The 21,749-nt window shown below is 40.1% G+C and overlaps 1 long non-coding RNA gene across 1 annotated transcript; it reads right to left on the bottom strand.

Annotated features, from left to right (window-relative positions):
• Window positions 1-4,304: 4,304 nt before the first annotated feature.
• On the bottom strand, window positions 4,305-10,793 carry LOC145658538 (uncharacterized). The gene is made up of 2 exons (XR_014124121.1): window positions 10,460-10,793; window positions 4,305-4,929 (listed from the first exon to the last, which is right to left on the bottom strand). It is a non-coding gene; the product is annotated as an uncharacterized LOC145658538 (long non-coding RNA).
• Between the last annotated feature and the right edge of the window lie 10,956 nt (window positions 10,794-21,749).

Below are 21,749 nucleotides of genomic sequence, written 5' to 3'. Positions count from 1 at the left end.
TTACAAAAGAACAAGTTGATCCAAAGTATGAAGTCCAAAGAAACTGTCATAAAGAGTCAACCTTCAACCTTCCAAAAGCATTCACAAATTGGGACACCACACCAAGGAGCAGTTCTCCAGAGGATTCGTAAACAATATAGAAAGCATTCGGCTCATCAACTGAGAAAGTTTAGGACATCGCTGAGCACCATTGAAGAGGTTGTGCAAACATGAACTTTTTCTGTCATTTTTGATTTGAACATTATGTTTTTTCCCTGTATTTTTCAGCATATGATGACTTGACAAAGCCAACATTTTATCCTTTTTGTTCCTTTTATAACATCAATATTTTTAGTGTACCTTATTCAAGTTTTCAGTTATGTTAATTTGAGCAGGCTGTGTCAAGAAAATGTGGTTTGTTCACAAGTGTCCTTTCAGGTTGTTGTTGTTAATAATATAAATAATAACAACAACAACAACAACAATAATAATACTATTAATATTATTTCAACATAATTATTATTATCCTTGACAAATTCATAGATGCACCTTTTTCCAGTTTGTTCATAAACCTTGATTGATTGTATTGACTTGCAGAAAATGTAATGGTCCATTATTTCCTCTACTGGTCTCATTTGACACAGGAAACTGATGTTGAAGCAGTTGTTGAAGCCAAGACTGCTGAAGCCAAGATTGATCAGTCTTCAGCTCTCCCTAAAAGGAATCTGTGTAAGATGGGTGTTTCTTCACTTAGTTCACTACATCTTGGGACACCACAAGAAGAAAAGCATAAGGCCTCCCTTTTGCTATGGGCACTGCTTAACTGTAAAGAGGGCCCAGCCCCAGTGATTGATGATGAAAAGCCTTCCACATCCTATGCATCACTTCATGACAACCAGCAAAAAGAAGCAGTTTGGGATGAGAGAAAAAGAGAAGAAAATGTCTTAAAATTGCAAAAGCAAGCTTTGATACAAAGTAAGAAGGAGCAGAAGAAAGAAGAAATAAGAACAGTTGATGAAGGTATAATGAGGGCCAAAGAGAAGAACAAAGAAGAGATGTATGAGATAACATTTAAAAAGAAGAACTTTGTTCAGCAGATAAAGAGGCAATTTTGTGAACTTGTCCTGAGGTTTAGTGAGCAGAAAAAGAACTTGAAAGAAAGAGAAAGGAGGAAGAGAAACAAATGAAAATCACAAAGCGAATAAAGAAAAAAAAATCATATATGAGTTGGTTAGCTGAAAAAACAGGGAAAATGATGAAAAAGAAAGAAAAAGGCAGAAAAGGAGCTGCAGAATGATGAAGAAAATGAAACCCACCATAAATTAAGGAAAGGAGGAAGAAAAGTCAAATAGAATGACCAGTCTGATCCCAGCATGGCCAAATAGACAAGCACTGTCACTGTATTGCACCCACCCCCCCCACATGCATATTAAATGCTATCAAGTGAAAGTAAATAAAAGTTTGATCATAACAAAGGGAGGTTTATGGTTTTTTTTTTATCTTTAATAATATGTTTTGAAAAATGTATATGATGAAGAAATAACTTTCATTTAAACTGTAAAATGTTTAAACGATCCGTTTGGGTATCTTTTGAGTGCCTACCAAACCACAAATTGTGAGATAAGACAACCAAGTCCACTTTACAGGCAGCCTACATCAGAAAACAGGCTAAAACAGCCATTCAGATTTGGCTCCCGTTTTTATAACAAGAGGGCAGTCATTAGCATTATACTGCCCCCAATCTGAGTATCTCTACCCATGGTTTGAGAACTACTTTTACAAAGGTAGCCATTTTTTCTCTCACACACGCCAGACCCAATATCATTATATTGAAATTAAGAGCTAAGTACGGGAATTGCTCTGTTACACAGGCTGACACAAAATGCTACACTGGCCCCCAGCAACAGAGGACAGAAGATCTGAGTGGATAAAGTTTATTTTTGATGGCAATGTCCCAGCTACCATCAACAAAAACCTGTATGTGTGTACTAACAACTTTGTGTCAAAATGCTTTACCTGCCTGGGTTAGTATAATACAGGGCTAAGTTTTGGGATGAATATCAACTGTGCAAAGCTAAAGTGCAGATAAGGGAAATGTAAGTAACTTATTTTAAAAAATTATTATTCTAGCTATGTGTTTCTTTGGTCATTTAGCACTAGCTAACTTTAACCCTGAGGTTATAAATATAATTTTAAAGATATTATTGGTGTTTCTTGGGTTATTTGTTGCAGGATCCACAATAAAACAAATCCTATCAATTTATTAGTTGAATTTGTGACAGATGAACTTTATCAACAGGTGAATAATGTGAGAGTAAATGTAACAAGGTTGCAGTTGTGTTCCAATTATGTGTTAGCAACATTAGCATGTAATGCTAGAGGAAAATGTGTTTTACAGCTGTCTGTAATTTAGCATGTGGGCATGCTTTGCAGTGTGTACATATATATATGTCAGTGTGTGTAGAATGAAGTTTGACAACTCAGGAGCTGACTTTGGTTAAGACATATACAGTGGTGTGAAAAAGTGTTTGCCCCCTTCTGATCTTTTTTTGCATGTTTGTCACACTTAATGTTTCCGATCATCAAACAAATTTAAATATTAGACAAAGATAACACAAGTAAACACAAAATACAGTTTTTAAATGAAGGTTTTTATTATTAATGGGGAAAAAATCCAAACCTACATGGCCCTGTGTGAAAAAATGATTGCCCCCCAAACCTAATAACTGGTTGGGCCACCCTTAGCAGCAACAACTGCAATCAAGCATTTCAGTTATGCAATCATAATTGGCAATGAGTCTTTTATAGCACTGTGGAGGAATTTTGGGCCACTCATCTTTGCAGAGTTGTTGTAATTCAGCCTTATTGGAGGGTTTTTGAGCATGAACCGCTTTTTTAAGGTCATGCCACAGCATCTCAATCGGATTCAGGTCAGGACTTTGACTAGGCCACTCCAGAGTCTTCATTTTGTTTTTCTTAAGCCATTCAGAGGTGGACTTGCTGGTGTGTTTTGGATCATTGTCCTGCTGCAGAACCCAAGTGCGTTTCAGCTTGAGGTCACGAATGGATAGCTGGACATTCTCCTTCAGGATTTTTTGGTAGACAGCAGAATTCATGGTCCCATTTACCACAGCAAGTCTTCCAGGTCCTGAAGCAGCAAAACAGCCCCAGACCATCACACTACCACCACCATATTTTACTGTTGGTATGATGTTCCATTTCTGAAATGCTGTGTTACTTTTACGCCAGATGTAATGGGACATACACCTTTCAAAAAGTTCAACTTTTGTCTCGTCAGTCCACAGAGTATTTTCCCAAAAGTCTTGGGGATCTCCTCCACAATCATCAAGATGTTTTCTGGCAAAACTGAGACAAGCCTTTATATTCTTTTTGCTCAGCAGTGGTTTTCGTCTTGGAACTCTGCCATGCAGGCCATTTTGCCCAGTCTCTTTCTTATGGTGGAGTCATGAACACTGATCTTAACTGAGGCAAGAGAGGTGTGCAGTGGATAAATTTGGATTTTTTTCCCCTTAATAATAAAAGCCTTCATTTAAAACCTGCCTTTTCTGTTTACTTGTGTTATCTTTGGCTAATATTTAAACTTGTTTGATGATCTGAAACAGTAAGTGTGACAAACGTGTACAAAAATAAGATATCAGGAAGGGGGCAAACACTTTTTCACATCACTGTATGGCTGCACCCCTATAATTTCTCTTGCAGTAATGTTTGGTTCTGTTCAAAAGAGCCTACAACATGCTGTATACTGCACTCAGTATATACTGTATACTGGTCCCTGTAGTAGTAAGCAGTATAGTATCCAGTATGCAAGAAATGCAAAGCATACTACAAGGCTACATTAATGTATGATGGTTCCATACACTTGGGTAAGATTTTTCGCCACTGTTGCATGACTGGATACAGTACACCCAAAAGATCTGGTCATGTCCTGGAATATTTGGTGGAATTAGACATTGTGGTGGAAATTCAATGAAACGGGGAGTCAGATGTGGATAATAAGTAAAAAAGGTTTTAATAGAAAAGAAAGATTCCACAGAGTGTGGGGCTCACTACCAAGAGAAGCCCCGAGTCATACAGAGCATTGCTTGATATACAATTCTAACTGTATGCCTTGACCAATCACAGACTTCCTGCCTCTTGTTGCTATGGCTCATATACCATTCAGCTTTAAGCGTTGCTTATCTCTTTCAGGCCGGCTGGTAAGAATCTTGCTTGACTGTCATCCCTTAATTGCAGGCAATAAAGCAATGGCAGGCAGTAAAGCAATTGCAGGCAATAAAACGAGAGACATCTTCCTGCTTATCTGATCTACGGTCTCACTCCCTTAAAGTTCTTTGCTTACATAAACATTTTTCCTAGGGAACAGGATACTGCTGAATGTATGTGAATCACTGAAGCACATAGTATTTCCTTTACATTTCCCCCCTTTGATTCTCATACAATCATTAACTAAAATCTTCAGTTATGGCAAAAACATGGAAGTTATCCTTATCCCAACATAAGTATGTATCATATCTGTGATATGATGAATTCTTTCCTGCACAATTAATTACGTCACATAAGTCAAAAGTCCATGCAGTAGAACTGCCCACCATATAGTCCAATTCTACTCCTCCATACTTTTGTATACACCAATCTTTAGATGTAATGACACTGATGCGTGATAGTATCAGGCTGATCCACAGGAGGTGCTGCATCTTGCTAGTCCTGCGGTGGCGTTTCTGGTGCCTTTTTACAATGCGTGTGATGCACCCATGTCGCTCTTCCGTCGGTCTTGACGGCGGTGTTAGTCGTCAGTAGCACTTGGAATGGTCCTCTCCACCTGGGCTGGTTCCACCGCTTCCTTCTGAAGTCCTTTATCAGCACCCAATCACCTGGTTGGTGGGTGTGGAGTGGAGTATTCGTCACCTCGGGAAGGACTGCCTTCACCTGCTTAGACACATGGGAGAGAGATTTGTGCAGAGACACACAATACTGCAAAAGTGATTCATTGATCAGGTTAGTATCCCAGTCGGGCGGTCCTATCCCCGTGTTGGGAGGCCGTCCAAACACTATCTCAAAAGCTGATAAGCCTGTTCGTGCCTGCGGTCTGGTTCGGCATTGCCATAGGACGAGGGGAAGGCATTTTACCCAATTCATGCCTGTTTCCTGCGTTAATTTAGCTAGACCTCCTTTAATGGTGCCGTTTGTCCGTTCTACTGCCCCTGCACTAGCAGGGTGATAGCTGCAGTGTTTTCTCATATCTACCCCTAGGTATTTAGTCAGAGCTTTTAGTCCTTCGTGTACGAAGGGTGTCCCATTGTCACTGGAAACTCGTCGTGGTAACCCCCACCGGGGAATAATTTCTCTCAGTAGCGCTTTTGCTACTGCATCACTATCTTGTTTTCCCATTGGGAAGGCCTCCACCCACTTGCTAAACATGCACACACACACAAGCATGTACCTCTTTCCTTCAGCTGGTGTTAGTTCTACAAAATCTATTTGCCAATGTTGAAATGGCTCACTAGGCGGCAGGTGTCCGGCGGGTGCGTGTTTGGTATGATTGTCTCGGTGTGGTGTGTTTTGTGCACATACCAAGCATCGGGAACAAAAATTTTGGGTGTGTGTGTTTATTCCTGGTGCATACCAATGTCTCGTTATACTCTCCACTATCCCCCCTTTGCTCATGTGACTCCTCCCATGAGCAATCTCAATTAGTCCTTTCATATAAGCTGTGGGGAGACAGGGTTTGTTCATATCTGGGTGTACCCATATCCCGCCTATTTGTTTACACCCCCCTTTTTTCCATTTCACAATCTCGTGGAGTGGCTTGTTTTTGGATATCTTTAGTAGATATTCTGGTTTCGGTATCTGCTTGTGCCATTTGTGTATGGAGCGGTTGTAACGCTGTGAGTTGAGCTACTTTATCCGCATAAGCATTCCCTTTTGATACGGCGTCATCCGCCTTAGTGTGTGCAGCGCACTTTATAATTGCTACTTCCTTTGGTAGTTGAATTGCTTCCAACAGCTCTGCTACTAGGTGGTGATTCTTTATCTTTGCTCCTGAGCTGGTGAGAAAGTTGCGATGTCTCCAAATGGCCCCAAAGTCATGTGCTACTCCCCACGCGTACCGGGAATCGGTCCAGACGTTCACGGTCTTGTCTTGTGCTAGTTTACACGCATATATGAGTGCAGCAAGTTCAGCTGCCTGCGCTGAGTAATTAGATGGGAGTGGTTCTGCTTTCACCACTTCTGTGTGTGACACAACAGCATATGCTGCTCGATTAGTGCCTTGAGAGTCACGTTTAGCTGAACCGTCCACAAAAAATTCCAGGTCCGCATTAAATATTGGTTCCTCCTTTAAATCTATTCTGGGAGATGTTGCAATTTCTAACACCTGTTGGCAGTCATGGGGCTCTCCTTCCTCCTCTGTAGGCAATAGAGTGGAGGGGTTTAGAGTTGTGCATCGTTTCACAGTAACATTTGGCATGTCTAATAAGGCAGTGTGGTACCTAAGCCATCGCTGAGTGGACAAATGTGCCACTTTTTGATCTTGCAGTATTCTTGACACTGCATGAGGCACATGTAGGGTAAGCTTGGCGTAGCCTACTATATCTCTGGAAGCCACTAGTGCCTTCTCGGCGGCTGCCACAGCTCTTACACATAAAGGTAGGCCTGCTGCGACTGTCTAATTTTCCTGAGAAGTAGGCCACCGGCCTTTGTTTGTCCCCATGTTTTTGTGTCAATACACTTGTCATATATTGCCCTTTAACATCCACTGTCTGTTCAAATGGTTTGTTTGGGTCGGGAATGCCTAACGCTGGCATGACTTGTAACAGCTGTTTCAGTGTTGTGAAGGCCGCCTCAGCTTCCGGTGTCCATTCCGGCTGTGAGGAATTTGACCCTTTGGTCGGTATTATATCTCTGAGTGGTCCCTCATGTTCTGCATAGGATGGTATGAATGTCCTACAATAGGAACACATTCCTAAAAAGGACAACAGTTGTTTTTTCGTCATGGGCTTTGGTATAGTCAAAATGGCATTCACTCGGTCTTTAGTCAGCATGCGCGTTTGCTCAGTGATGTCATGTCCTAAAAAATGCACTTGCTGCTTACAGAACTGTAATTTGGATTTGGATGCCTTATGGCCTTCCCCTGCTAAATGATGTAGCAGTGCCACCGTGGCTTGTTTACACGCTTCTCGTGTTCTCCCACAAATCAAAAGATCATCAACATATTGCAGCAAGGCTATTCCCTTAGGGAGTTCTAAAGCCTCTAGGCTTCGATGTAAGGCGGCATTGTAAATGGTTGGTGATTCACAATACCCTTGACACAATCTCGTGAATGTGTATGGCTTTCCTTCAAAAGTGAAAGCAAACCAAAATTGGCTATCCTTGTGCACAGGTACGCTAAAGAAAGCGTTGGCCAAATCAACTACACTGAACCACTTACTGTCTGGTGGGATCTGAGAGAGAATGGTGTGCGGGTTTGGAACTTCTGGGGCTCTAGGGTGTACTGCCGCGTTGACAGCCTGCAAATCCTGCACAAATCTCCATTCATCTCTCCCTGGCTTCTTAACTGGGAAAATTGGAGTACGTACTGGTGAGTCTGGGCATGGTACGATAACTCCTGCTTGTTTTAATGATTGGAACACAGGCCTGATGCCCTCCACTGCCTCTGGTTTTAGAGGGTATTGGTGCTGGTGTGGTCTGTAATCAGATTTTGGGGTGATGTGGACAGGCTCACATCCTTTTATTAAGCACACATCATTTTTTCCCTGTGCCCATAACCCTGCAGGAACTGTTTTCAGTTCCTCTTCCTCTTCCTCTGAGAGGGTAACAGAGGATACCATAATTACTATATTTGGACTTACAAGCTCGACCCCCCTTCTGCAATTTAGCCTATACGGGGTTGGCATTTTCCACACGTCTATGCTTGGGCTGTACATAATTTTACACTGGGGTTCTTTTATCCAATCAGTTGCGCTCAACACGCGTTTTGTCCACAACCCTACTCTCTGCCAGTCTGGGTCAACATGTGCACTAGCCAGCGACACATGAGGTGTGGCATGTGAGATTGAATATAAAGATTTCTGTTTAGCTGAGAGCTGCACCACTCCCGCAGCCCACTCGCAGTCCCACGCTATGGCTGTGATAATCAAACTGTCACTGCCCCCTAAGTCAAATTTCTGTTCAAAATCAACGTCACATCCCTCATGGACCTTCATTGTACAGTGAATAGAATCACTTTGTTTAACTGTCAGCTCACCAGGTAGCGTGTTAGTAACTTCAGTCATAAAATGTGTTAGTACTTCCCCCGCAGTGCACTGCAATTCATACACGTACAAAGGGGCTCCTGCCTCTAGCTGGACTCCCTGTGTAGGTGTTTCCCACGTAACAAACAACCCCTCTGGGTTGCTGCTAATTGTGCACCCAAGTTTACACATTAAATCTCTAGCTAACAAATTAATTGGACAGGTTTCTGATATCAAAAAACTGTTTAAATTGGCTTTTCCCTAAACTACATCGGAGAGGCTCGGACATCCTTTCATCAATGGGATGACCTCCCACTCCAATTACTGTTATCCCATATCCTTGTCTCATTCTACATTCTATTAATCCTTCTTTTAACACTGAGTGGGTGGCACCACTGTCAACCAAAAACCTAACATTTTTTCCCTCTACTTTCACAGTTACCTCGGGGAGGCCTCTTGGCCCTTTACTAATCTGCTGTAATAGTTGGTAATTTAAATTTGTCACTTCCCTTTTGCTGTCTTCACTCAGTGGTCCGCTGCTGTCCTGCCTCTCCACTGCCCGTCACTCGTGGATTGTGGGATCCTGATCTGTGCCCCCGTCATACGAGTTATCCTCCTCCGGACAGTTTCTGGCAAAATGTCCAAGCTTTCCACAGTTGTAGCATTCCTGCTCTTTCATCCAATCAATTTTTCCTCCTTTTCCTCTTCCTCTGCCTCTGCCTCTTCCGCGACCACGTCCCCTGCCACGACTACTTCCTCGTCGGCGGCCTTCTCCTTGATCTCCCACCGTCTGGAGCATTGTCAGCATCGCTTGGTGTGTGGTATCTGCTCGTTGACGCTCTCGTCTGGCGTCTTTCTTCCCCAGGATTGTCTCATGATGCTTGGCATGCTCCTCAATAGTAGATAGGGGAGCTCTGCTGTAGCCTATGCAGTTTTTTCTAATGAGATCGCTGATGTCTTTTCTCATATTCATTAGGAAGCTGTTTCTCAAATGAGCTTCCCATGCACCTACTTCTCCAGGTCCTGCTGCTCGTTGTGCTGGTGTGTCAATTCCACAATGGTCAGTGTGGACACGCGTCAGACGGACGAGAAAGTCAGCGACGGGTTCGTCATCTTTCTGTTTGCATGATGCTATCACATCGGTGTTGATGGTGGTTGGATAGGCTGTTTCCACCCTTTCGATGAGTCCTCTTATCATCTCTCTGTATGGGCCATTCAGGTCAGGTTGGCCTTGGGGCGGTGCATTCCACTCAGGCAGGTGGAGACGGACATCTCCATCCACCCAGTTTCTATCAATGCGGTTATACTGTGGTCCGAGTCGAATCATCAACAACCGTCTCAGTTCAGCCTGTGTTGGTCTGCAGGACTGCACGAATGCCATCAGTTCTTGTCCGAAGCGTCGTCCGCCGATGTCACCTGGCTTGCTCAGGCCATCGGCCGCTTTCATGATGTCGTCTGCAGTCCAGTGACGGTGGACCATAATCACTCCCTCAGGTCCTGACACTTCCACCATCGGGAACTGTGGGGCATAGCCTACCTCAGGCTCTGCAGATGCCTTTATAGTGGTGTGACTTCGAGTGCGATGAGCCACTGGTGAGGTTATTGCCTCCAGTTGTCGTCTTAATTCGTCATATGGAGACGGCTTTGGTGTTAATGAAGTTCCTGGTTGCGGATAAGGAGGTGGATTTGCTAGCGCTTGTGGTTGCTGAATCAGCTGGGGGGCTCTCGGCGGGGCGGCATCGAGGTCAGGATCAGCTAAAGAAACACACTGAGACTTCATTATTACCTTTTCTATGTCCTACCTGCTGCTTCTGCCTTTTCTCAGCTTCTTCTAACCACATTTTTGCCTTTTCCAGCATGTCTTCACTGTTCTCATCAAAATATTTCCGCGCTTTCTTATCAGCTTCCCTAGGCTTAACCTTAACTCTTTCAATTAATTTTAACAGGTATGCAACACTTAGAGTCCCTGAGACATTAAAACCGTAATATTTAATCCAAAATGGGATGTTTGTTTACATGTTCCCCATAGTCCTTATTCATTTGAAAGAGTAGGCTACAGGAGAACTTGTCCTTACTGAACTCATACTCCTTACTGTTGCCCGCACCCATAATAATAATAATAATAATAATAATAATAACAATAATAATAATAATAATAATAATAACAACAACAACAACAATTTTTTTTTTTTTTTTTGGATCCAGGCAACAAAAGAACAAAGGAAACTTACCTACTCTCTACAATTTTCCTATTCTTATCTTATTATCCACACCATCTACCCCCGATATGGATTAGTTCCGCTCCAGCAAATCGTGCTAGTATACTGAGTCCACTCCTTTCCCTACGGGGTGTTCTTTCGACCCGGGCCTATTTCTTACACTAGTACGTCTACTCAGTGTGCCTATTCTCTTAGGCTGGCGGAGTCCCAGACTCCGGAATCCTCTAGACCCTATTTTTAAGCCCTAGTATCTCATGTACTATGCTACTTTACAGACCCACCCCAGGGTAGACTCAGGCGGATCACTATGTCACTTTCTTCTAGGATTAAATTACTGAACTTCACCACTTACTTTCTGTTCGTTAGATCAGGCGGAGCACACCACCGGAGTCAAGCGGGACGTCACTCCCTGGTTAGGTACTTTCCCATATTCTTGTGGGTTTCCCTCTTTCTCCAGCTCAGTTCTCTCTCTGAGGAGCGTCCTCGAAGTTTAGTCACCGCTGCTCCGCATGGTGCCTCTCGCTGATCCTGCCGACAACGCCAAATTCTGTGGTGGAAATTCAATGAAACGGGGAGTCAGATGTGGATAATAAGTAAAAAAGGTTTTAATAGAAAAGAAAGATTCCACAGAGTGTGGGGCTCACTACCAAGAGAAGCCCCGAGTCATACAGAGCATTGCTTGATATACAATTCTAACTGTATGCCTAGACCAATCACAGACTTCCTGCCTCTTGTTGCTATGGCTCATATACCATTCAGCTTTAAGCGTTGCTTATCTCTTTCAGGCCAGCTGGTAAGAATCTTGCTTGACTGTCATCCCTTAATTGCAGGCAATAAAGCAATGGCAGGCAGTAAAGCAATTGCAGGCAATAAAACGAGAGACATCTTCCTGCTTATCTGATCTACGGTCTCACTCCCTTAAAGTTCTTTGCTTACATAAACATTTTTCCTAGGGAACAGGATACTGCTGAATGTATGTGAATCACTGAAGCACATAGTATTTCCTTTACAACATCCAGGTATCTTTCGCGTACTGGAAAATGTATTTTGGTCCCATAATTCATACACCATATTAATTTGGGGCCAAATATTCCAGGACATGACCAGATCTTTTGGGTCAGTATGCAAGTAGTATGCAGTAGGCTATTTTGAATACAGACTTTCTCTCAGGGTTCAAGTAGAAGAGGGGCTGGGGGGAAGGGGTGGGTTTGAGCAGTGGCTTATTGTCATTTAAAGGCACAGGCATTCAAACTGGTTGTTCTAACAGGGCTGTTTTAACCGGCTGAGAAGGGTGCTTTGGTGATTGATCCTAGAAGTATTAAGCCAATCACGTCATACATATTTCATTAAGACCCCAGGGAATATAAAGGGGTATAATAGGTCTCCATTATTATTTTGCAGCGTTTGTATCTATTATAAACCTATTCTAGGTAATTTGTGGAATGTTTTGTAAGCATCACGATTACTGATATTTAATTTTTTTTTACTTTTTAAGCATTTGACAGACACTTTTATCCAGAGCAATTTACAATTTTCAATCATGTTGCAGAGGTAGGTAAGTGTAGTGTTAGTATTCTTGTCCAAAAACTCTAATTGGTATAGTATAGAGCACTTGCTGGGATGGGGATTGAATCCCGGTCCCACACTGGAGAGGCTGAAACATTACCCACTACAATATAACACTGAGGCAGTTGCCTAGAGTCTCCCCTAATCTAAGGGTCAAATAAAAATGAAATTTATGTTGATGTTAAATTATTTATTCTTAAATGTATATGATTTTAAAAATGCCCATTATATGAATCTATACCAATTAGTAATTAGACCATCTATTACAAGTGGTGCCAGACCAAGGCCAGGAGGATTATGAAGGACCCCACCCATCCTGACAATAGGCTCTTCTCCCTGTTGAGGTCAGGGAAGTGCTTTCGCTCCCTGAAGACTAACACAGAGAGACTGAGGAGGAGCTTCTTCCCACAGGCCTTTCGGGCTCTGAACCAGGGCAACTGATGGGACTAATCTTCATTCACTGGATTCCCCCACTGGACTGGACCATTGTTCACTATAACATCATACACACTCTTACACACCCATATTTTGCTATTTGCACTGCGCTATATAGCACAACTTCACACTGAACTGGAAAATTTTTAAATTGTAATTTGTATATAATCATAATCGTGTTTATTTTTTACCCAGACAAATTCTATTTTATATTTTAGGCTTTATTTTCCTTCCTTTACAAATACATTTTAGGATTTATTTCAGTTTAACCTTACATTACACTGATCTGTATATTTTTCTGTATCGCTCCTTGGTTTACGGGCAGAGCAGTCACCAAAGGCATTTCACTGCCAGTTATACTGCGTATGACTATGTATGTGACAAATTATCTTTGATTTGATTTGAACTGAATTATGTTTAGTGATTTTAGTGTAGTGTAACCGCTGTTTTTTTGTAATTATATAAATATGTCAATTCAGACTGGGGCAAGCAAAAAAGTGATAGCTCCTATGCATGTTGGACGGATATATATATATAGTGATAGCTACTGTGTGTATAGGTGTATAGGATGTTTTTCAAAGTGAAAAAAAAACCCATCTGAATGGAGAAGAAAAATTCAACATGTGGGAGAAAGCAGAAAATGGTTCACTGCACTTCGAAATTGAAATAGTATTTTTCATTAGAAACTAGTGCTTCCACAAAAGCTTTCAATCAGCTCATCTCACCACTAAGAGCTAGCTTTTGTGGCTTCCAAATCGGGGTGGCCCGAGTGCCGATTTATTTTAATGCGAGGTAGTCCGCATATATATATATATATATATATATATATATATAAACGTGACATGATTGACATGAGTTTAAATACACACAGACGAAACGAAGTACAGGTGTGTGCCAAAAACGAAGGTCCTCCCACTGCATGTGGCTGGCCAAACCACATGCCTATATAAACAAAAAAGCAAAACAACAAAAATAGCCTATAATTTAAAAAAAATTATAGCAGTGCTCTGGTGAGTTTTGAAGACCCTGCTGTTTCAGTGTCTTTGAGTCTGCCTAATTTAGCTAGCTAGCTATATTTTTTGGTCAGATTTTTGTGTCAGTGTCCACTTAGTTTATTCAGTGTTCACATACCATTCTTCAAAATGATGAGCCTTCAGCATTAGTCTGAAAATATCTGTTACTCAAAGACCATGTTTACAAAATAATATTTCAGTTATTCAAAAATAATTTCTTTTTTATATATTCTCAACTCAAATATGGTCTCAAATTACATTTAAAATAGCATAATAGTCTTTAAAAAGTTTTCTAAAATCTGACCAGAAGACACCGTGGTGAAAGAGAAACGTTTCTAGGTGTTTGAAATAACATTGGGACTGTGCCTAAGAATTAAGCGGAGCTGATTTTAAATGGAACAAACAATATTATTACGTCATAATAGGTAGATAATAAACTGGGGCTGCGAAGAAGTATGTAACCTAGCGAGAAGACAACAATACAATTACAGACTCTTCTGAAATGCAACTCTTCTGAAATGCGTTAAAAGGGACTCCACAATATCTCAAGAGAATCTTAAGGTAAGTCTTTAAAATTGCCGGCTGGTGCGGAAGCGTTCCAAACGATGCTGACATAAACTCTTTACATTTCAAAAAGGATTTAAAAGGAATAAATATACCTATCACGAGCCTTTCGGTTAACAAAAATGTATTACCAATAAGCGGTTAAAGCGATTACGATTATAAGAAAGATTTATGAATAATATATATGGTCAACACCTATTTAATTATGTAACGTGGAGCGGTCACGAGGCGGACGCGTACGCTGAGAAGAGCGAGATATTTTAAGGGCAAATCTATAATCAGAGTCATAGTCACAGTCCAGGGTCAATGAGCCAGTGCGGAGAGTCCGGGAATACATAGTAAACAAACGAGAAAAAACACACGATAGAGAATAGGCAAACAGGCCACAATAAGGAACACAAACTACACGAGCAGGCTAAGAAACACGAGCAGAACAAGCACGACAGGGCTTATTACATACAACTACAGAGAACAAAGAGGGATGGATAAGAGACTGAGGCTAGGAATTACAAAGACTAGCACTAACAGGGGAAAACCAAGGGTTTTAATTCACATATACATGAGGGCTAACAAAGAACAGTTAACAAGACTGGAACAGGAATGCAGAAAATGAAACAATAACATGAGACAGGGAGACAGGCATGCTAGCAGGGGCCAAATTAAATATAATAGTTTTCATTTATGATCTGTATTCTTCTTACATGCATAAGACCTTTCTTACAAAAAGAAAGACTGAAATCAAACTTTTAAACATGTCTCTCTCTAGGTAACAAGAACAGACTGGAAACATGGATACATGTAAAATATCAAATGTAGAAAATGAAACTGAACAAATTAAGCAGTGGGAGAAAGAAAGGAAGTCACTGCAGTCTGAGCTCAAGGCTTGTCAAGAGAGACTGCATCATAGTCAGATGATTGTGGCAGCTCTCCAGAGGATCTATAAAGAATATGGAAAGGACTCGGAGGGTCTGCTGAGAGAGTTCAGGACACTGATGAGCACCATAGAAGAGGTTTTGCAAACATGAACTTTTTTCTAGCATTTTTTATTTGAACATCTAATTTCCCCTGTATTTCTTCAGCATATGATGACTTGACAAAGCCAACATTTTATCATTTTTTTCTTGTTATAACATCAATATTTTTAGTGTACCTTATTCAAGTTTTGAGTTATGTTAATGTGACGAGACTGTGTCAAAAAAAATGTAGTTTGTTCACAAGTATCCCTTACTAATTATTGTTCTTCTTCTTATTATTCTTATTATAGTTTTTTATTATTATTTCAGCAGAATTATTATTATCCTTGATAAATGAAGAGATGCCACTTTTTCCAGTTTGTTCATAAACTTTGATATATTGCATTGACTTGCAGAAAATGTAACATTCCATTATTTACTCTAATGGTTTCATTTGACACAGGAGAATGATGTTGAAAATGTTGTTGAAACCAAGCCTGCAAAAGCCAAGACTAAGCAGAAAAAAAGCTGGGTGGAAGACGACTCAGTGTTACAAAAGAACAAGTTGACCCAAAGTATGAAGTCCAAAGAAACTGTCATAAAGAGTCAACCTTCAACCTTCCGAAAGCGTTCACACATTGGGACACCACACCAAGGAGCAGTTCTCCAGAGGATTCATAAACAATATAGAAAGCATTCGGCTCATCAACTGAGAAAGTTTAGGACATCGCTGAGCACCATTGAAGAGGTTGTGCAAACATGAAATTTTTCTGTCATTTTTGATTTGAACATTATGTTTTTTCCCTGTATTTTTCAGCATATGATGACTTGACGAAGCCAACATTTTGTCCTTTTTGTTCCTTTTATAACATCAATATTTTTAGTGTACCTTATTCAAGTTTTCAGTTATGTTAATTTGAGCAGGCTGTGTCAAGAAAATGTGGTTTGTTCACAAGTGTCCTTTCAGGTTGTTGTTGTTAATAATATAAATAATAATAATAACAACAACAACAACAGCAATAATAATAATACTATTATTATTATTTCAACATAACTATTATTATCCTTGACAAATTCATAGATGCACCTTTTTCCAGTTTGTTCATAAACCTTGATTGATTGTATTGACTTGCAGAAAATGTAATGGTCCATTATTTCCTCTACTAGTCTCATTTGACACAGGAAACTTATGTTGAAGCAGTTGTTGAAGCCAAGACTGATGATGAAATTGATGATGAAAAGCCTTCCACATCCTATGCATCACTTCATGACAATAAGCAAAAAAAAGCAGCTTGCGAAAATTATGTTGAAGTAGTTGTCGAAGCCAAGACTGCTGAAGCCAAGACTGATCAGTCTTCAGCTCTCCCTAAAAGGAATCTGTGTAAGATGGGTGTTTCTTCACTTAGTTCACTACATCTTGGGACACCACAAGAAGAAAAGCATAAGGCCTCCCTTTTGCTATGGGCACTGCTAAACTGTAAAGAGGGCCCAGCCCCAGTGATTGATCATGAAAAGCCTTCCACATCCTATGCATCACTTCATGACAACCAGCAAAAAGAAGCAGTTTGGGATGAGGGGAAAAGAGAAGAAAATGTCTTAAAATTGCAAAAGCAAGCTTTGATACAAAGTAAGAAGGAGCAGAAGAAAGAAGAAATAAGAACAGTTGATGAAGGTATAATGAGGGCCAAAGAGAAGAACAAAGAAGAGATGTATGAGATAACATTTAAAAAGAAGAACTTTGTTCAGCAGATAAAGAGGCAATTTTGTGAACTTGTCCTGAGGTTTAGTGAGCAGAAAAAGAACTTGAAAGAAAGAGAAAGGAGGAAGAGAAACAAATGAAAATCACAAAGCGAATAAAGAAAAAAAAATCATATAAGAGTTGGTTAGCTGAAAAAACAGGGAAAATGATGAAAAAGAAAGAAAAAGGCAGAAAAGGAGCTGCAGAATGATGAAGAAAATGAAACCCACCATAAATTAAGGAAAGGAGGAAGAAAAGTCAAATAGAATGACCAGTCTGATCCCAGCATGGCCAAATAGACAAGCACTGTCACTGTATTGCACCCCCCCCCCCCCACATGCATATTAAATGCTATCAAGTGAAAGTAAATAAAAGTTTGATCATTAAAAAGGGAGGTTTACGGTTTTTTTTAATCTTTAATAATATGTTTTGAAAAATGTATATGATGAAGAAATAACTTTCATTTAAACTGTAAAATGTTTAAACAATCCGTTTGGGTATCTTTTGAGTGCCTACCAAACCAAAAACTGTGAGATAAGACAACCAAGTCCACTTTACAGGCAGCCTACATCAGAAAACAGGCTAAAACAGCCATTCAGATTTGGCTCCCGTTTTTATAACAAGAGGGCAGTCATTAGTATTATACTGCCCCCAATCTGAGTATCTCTACCCATGGTTTGAGAACTACTTTTACAAAGGTAGCCATTTTTTCTCTCACACACGCCAGACCCAATATCATTATATTGAAATTAAGAGCTAAGTACGGGACTTGCTTTGTTACACAGGCTGACACAAAATGCTACACTGGCCCCCAGCAACAGAGGACAGAAGATCTGAGTGGATAAAGTTTATTTTTGATGGCAATGTCCCAGCTACCATCAACAAAAACCTGTATGTGTGTACTAACAACTTTGTGTCAAAATGCTTTACCTGCCTGGGTTAGTATAATACAGGGCTAAGTTTTGGGATCAATATCAACTGTGCAAAGCTAAAGTGCAGATAAGGGAAATGTAAGTAACTTATTTTAAAAAATTATTATTCTAGCTATGTGTTTCTTTGGTCATTTAGCACTAGCTAACTTTAACGCTGAGGTTATAAATATAATTTTAAAGATATTATTGGTGTTTCTTGGGTTATTTGTTGCAGGATCCACAATAACACAAATCCTATCAATTTATTAGTTGAATTTGTGACAGATGAACTTTATCAACAGGTGAATAATGTGAGAGTAAATGTAACAAGGTTGCAGTTGTGTTCCACTTATGTGTTAGCAACATTAGCATGTAATGCTAGAGGAAAATGTGTTTTACAGCCGTCTGTAGTTTAGCATGTGGGCATGCTTTGCAGTGTGTACATATATATGTCAGTGTGTGTAGAATGAAGTTTGACAACTCAGGAGCTGACTTTGGTTAAGACATATACAGTGGTGTGAAAAAGTGTTTGCCCCCTTCTGATCTTTTTTTGCATGTTTGTCACACTTAATGTTTCCGATCATCAAACTAATTTAAATATTAGACAAAGACAACACAAGTAAACACAAAATACAGTTTTTAAATGAAGGTTTTTATTATTAATGGGGAAAAAATCTAAACCTACATGGCCCTGTGTGAAAAAATGATTGCCCCCCAAACCTAATAACTGGTTGGGCCACCCTTAGCAGCAACAACTGCAATCAAGCATTTCAGTTATGCAATCATAATTGGCAATGAGTCTTTTATAGCACTATGGAGGAATTTTGGGCCACTCATCTTTGCAGAGTTGTTGTAATTCAGCCTTATTGGAGGGTTTTTGAGCATGAACCGCTTTTTTAAGGTCATGCCACAGCATCTCAATCGGATTCAGGTCAGGACTTTGACTAGGCCACTCCAGAATCTTCATTTTGTTTTTCTTAAGCCATTCAGAGGTGGACTTGCTGGTGTGTTTTGGATCATTGTCCTGCTGCAGAACCCAAGTGCGTTTCAGCTTGAGGTCACGAATGGATAGCTGGACATTCTCCTTCAGGATTTTTTGGTAGACAGCAGAATTCATGGTCCCATTTACCACAGCAAGTCTTCCAGGTCCTGAAGCAGCAAAACAGCCCCAGACCATCACACTACCACCACCATATTTTACTGTTGGTATGATGTTCCATTTCTGAAATGCTGTGTTACTTTTACGCCAGATGTAATGGGACATACACCTTTCAAAAAGTTCAACTTTTGTCTCGTCAGTCCACAGAGTATTTTCCCAAAAGTCTTGGGGATCTCCTCCACAATCATCAAGATGTTTTCTGGCAAAACTGAGACAAACCTTTATATTCTTTTTGCTCAGCAGTGGTTTTCGTCTTGGAACTCTGCCATGCAGGCCATTTTGCCCAGTCTCTTTCTTATGGTGGAGTCATGAACACTGATCTTAACTGAGGCAAGAGAGGTGTGCAGTGGATAAATTTGGATTTTTTTCCCCTTAATAATAAAAGCCTTCATTTAAAACCTGCCTTTTCTGTTTACTTGTGTTATCTTTGGCTAATATTTAAACTTGTTTGATGATCTGAAACAGTAAGTGTGACAAACGTGTACAAAAATAAGATATCAGGAAGGGGGCAAACACTTTTTCACATCACTGTATGGCTGCACCCCTATAATTTCTCTTGCAGTAATGTTTGGTTCTGTTCAAAAGAGCCTACAACATGCTGTATACTGCACTCAGTATATACTGTATACTGGTCCCTGTAGTAGTAAGCAGTATAGTATCCAGTATGCAAGAAATGCAAAGCATACTACAAGGCTACATTAATGTATGATGGTTCCATACACTTGGGTAAGATTTTTCGCCACTGTTGCATGACTGGATGCAGTACACCCAAAAGATCTGGTCATGTCCTGGAATATTTGGTGGAATTAGACATCCAGGTATCTTTCGCGTACTGGAAAATGTATTTTGGTCCCATAATTCATACACCATATTAATTTGGGGCCAAATATTCCAGGACATGACCAGATCTTTTGGGTCAGTATGCAAGTAGTATGCAGTAGGCTATTTTGAATACAGACTTTCTCTCAGGGTTCAAGTAGAAGAGGGGCTGGGGGGAAGGTGTGGGTTTGAGCAGTGGCTTATTGACATTTAAAGGCACAGGCATTCAAACTGGTTGTTCTAACAGGGCTGTTTTAACAGGCTGAGAAGGGTGCTGTGGTGATTGATCCTAGAAGTATTTAGCCAATCACGTCATACATATTTCATTAAGACCCCAGGGAATATAAAGGGGTATAATAGGTCTCCATTATTATTTTGCAGCATTTGTATCTATTATAAACCTATTCTAGGTAATTTGTGGAATGTTTAGTAAGCATCACGATTACTGATATTTAATTTTTTTTACTTTTTAAGCATTTGACAGACACTTTTATCCAGAGCAATTTACAATTTTCAATCATGTTGCAGAGGTAGGTAAGTGTAGTGTTAGTATTCTTGTCCAAAAACTCTAATTGGTATAGTATAGAGCACTTGCTGGGATGGGGATTGAATCCCGGTCCCACACTGGAGAGGCTGAAACATTACCCACTACAATATAACACTGAGGCAGTTGCCTAGAGCCTCCCCTAATCTAAGGGTCAAATAAAAATGAAATTTATGTTGATGTTAAATTATTTATTCTTAAATATATATGATTCTAAAAATGCCCATTATATGAATCTATACCAATTAGTAATTAGACCATCTATTACAAGTGGTGCCAGACCAAGGCCAGGAGGATTATGAAGGACCCCACCCATCCTGACAATAGGCTCTTCTCCCTGTTGAGGTCAGGGAAGTGCTTTCGCTCCCTGAAGACTAACACAGAGAGACTGAGGAGGAGCTTCTTCCCACAGGCCTTTCGGGCTCTGAACCAGGGCAACTGATGGGACTAATCTTCATTCACTGGATTCCCCCACTGGACTGGACCATTGTTCACTATAACATCATACACACTCTTACACACCCATATTTTGCTATTTGCACTGTGCTATATAGCACAACTTCACACTGAACTGGAAAATTTTTAAATTGTAATTTGTATATAATCATAATCGTGTTTATTTTTTACCCAGACAAAATCTATTTTATATTTTAGGCTTTATTTTCCTTCCTTTACAAATACATTTTAGGATTTATTCAGTTTAACCTTACATTACACTGATCTGTATATTTTTCTGTATCGCTTCTTGGTTTACGGGCAGAGCAGTCACCAAAGGCATTTCACTGCCAGTTATACTGCGTATGACTATGTATGTGACAAATTATCTTTGATTTGATTTGAACTGAATTATGTTTAGTGATTTTAGTGTAGTTTAACCCCTGTTTTTTTGTAATTAAATAAATATGTCAATTCAGACTGGGGCAAGCAAAAAAGTGATAGCTCCTATGCATGTTGGATGGATATATATAGTGATAGCTACTGTGTGTATAGGTGTATAGGATGTTTTTCAAAGTGAAAAAAAAACCATCTGAATGGAGAAGAAAAATTCAACATGTGGGAGAAAGCAGAAAATGGTTCACTGCACTTCGAAATTTAAATAGTATTTTTCATTAGAAACTAGTGCTTCCACAAAAGCTTTCAATCAGCTCATCTCACCACTAAGAGCTAGCTTTTGTGGCTTCCAAATGATTTCTGTAATGCGGGGTGGCCCGAGTGCCGATTTCTGTAATGCGTGGTGGTCCGCGTATATATATTTATTAATATATAAACATGACATGACTGACATGAGTTTAAATACACACAGACGAAACGAGGTACAGGTGTGTGCCACAAACGGAGGTCCTCCCACTGCATGTGGCTGACCAAACCACATGCCTATATAAACAAAAAAGCAAAACAACAAAAATAGCCTATAATTTAAAAAAAATTATAGCAGTGCTCTGGTGAGTTTTCAAGACCCTGCTGTTTCAGTGTTTTTGAGTCTGCCTAATTTAGCTAGCTAGCTATATTTTTTGGTCAGATTTTTGTGTCAGTGTCCACTTAGTTTATTCAGTGTTCACATACCATTCTTCAAAATGATGAGTCTTCAGCATTAGTCTGA

Source organism: Electrophorus electricus, chromosome 6 (assembly GCF_041902795.1).
Source record: "Electrophorus electricus isolate QZ-2024a chromosome 6, ASM4190279v1, whole genome shotgun sequence".
NCBI classification, from domain to species: Eukaryota; Metazoa; Chordata; class Actinopteri; order Gymnotiformes; family Gymnotidae; genus Electrophorus; species Electrophorus electricus.
The sequence above is the reverse complement of the archived record's forward strand: the minus strand, read 5'-3'. Positions and strand labels throughout refer to the sequence as shown.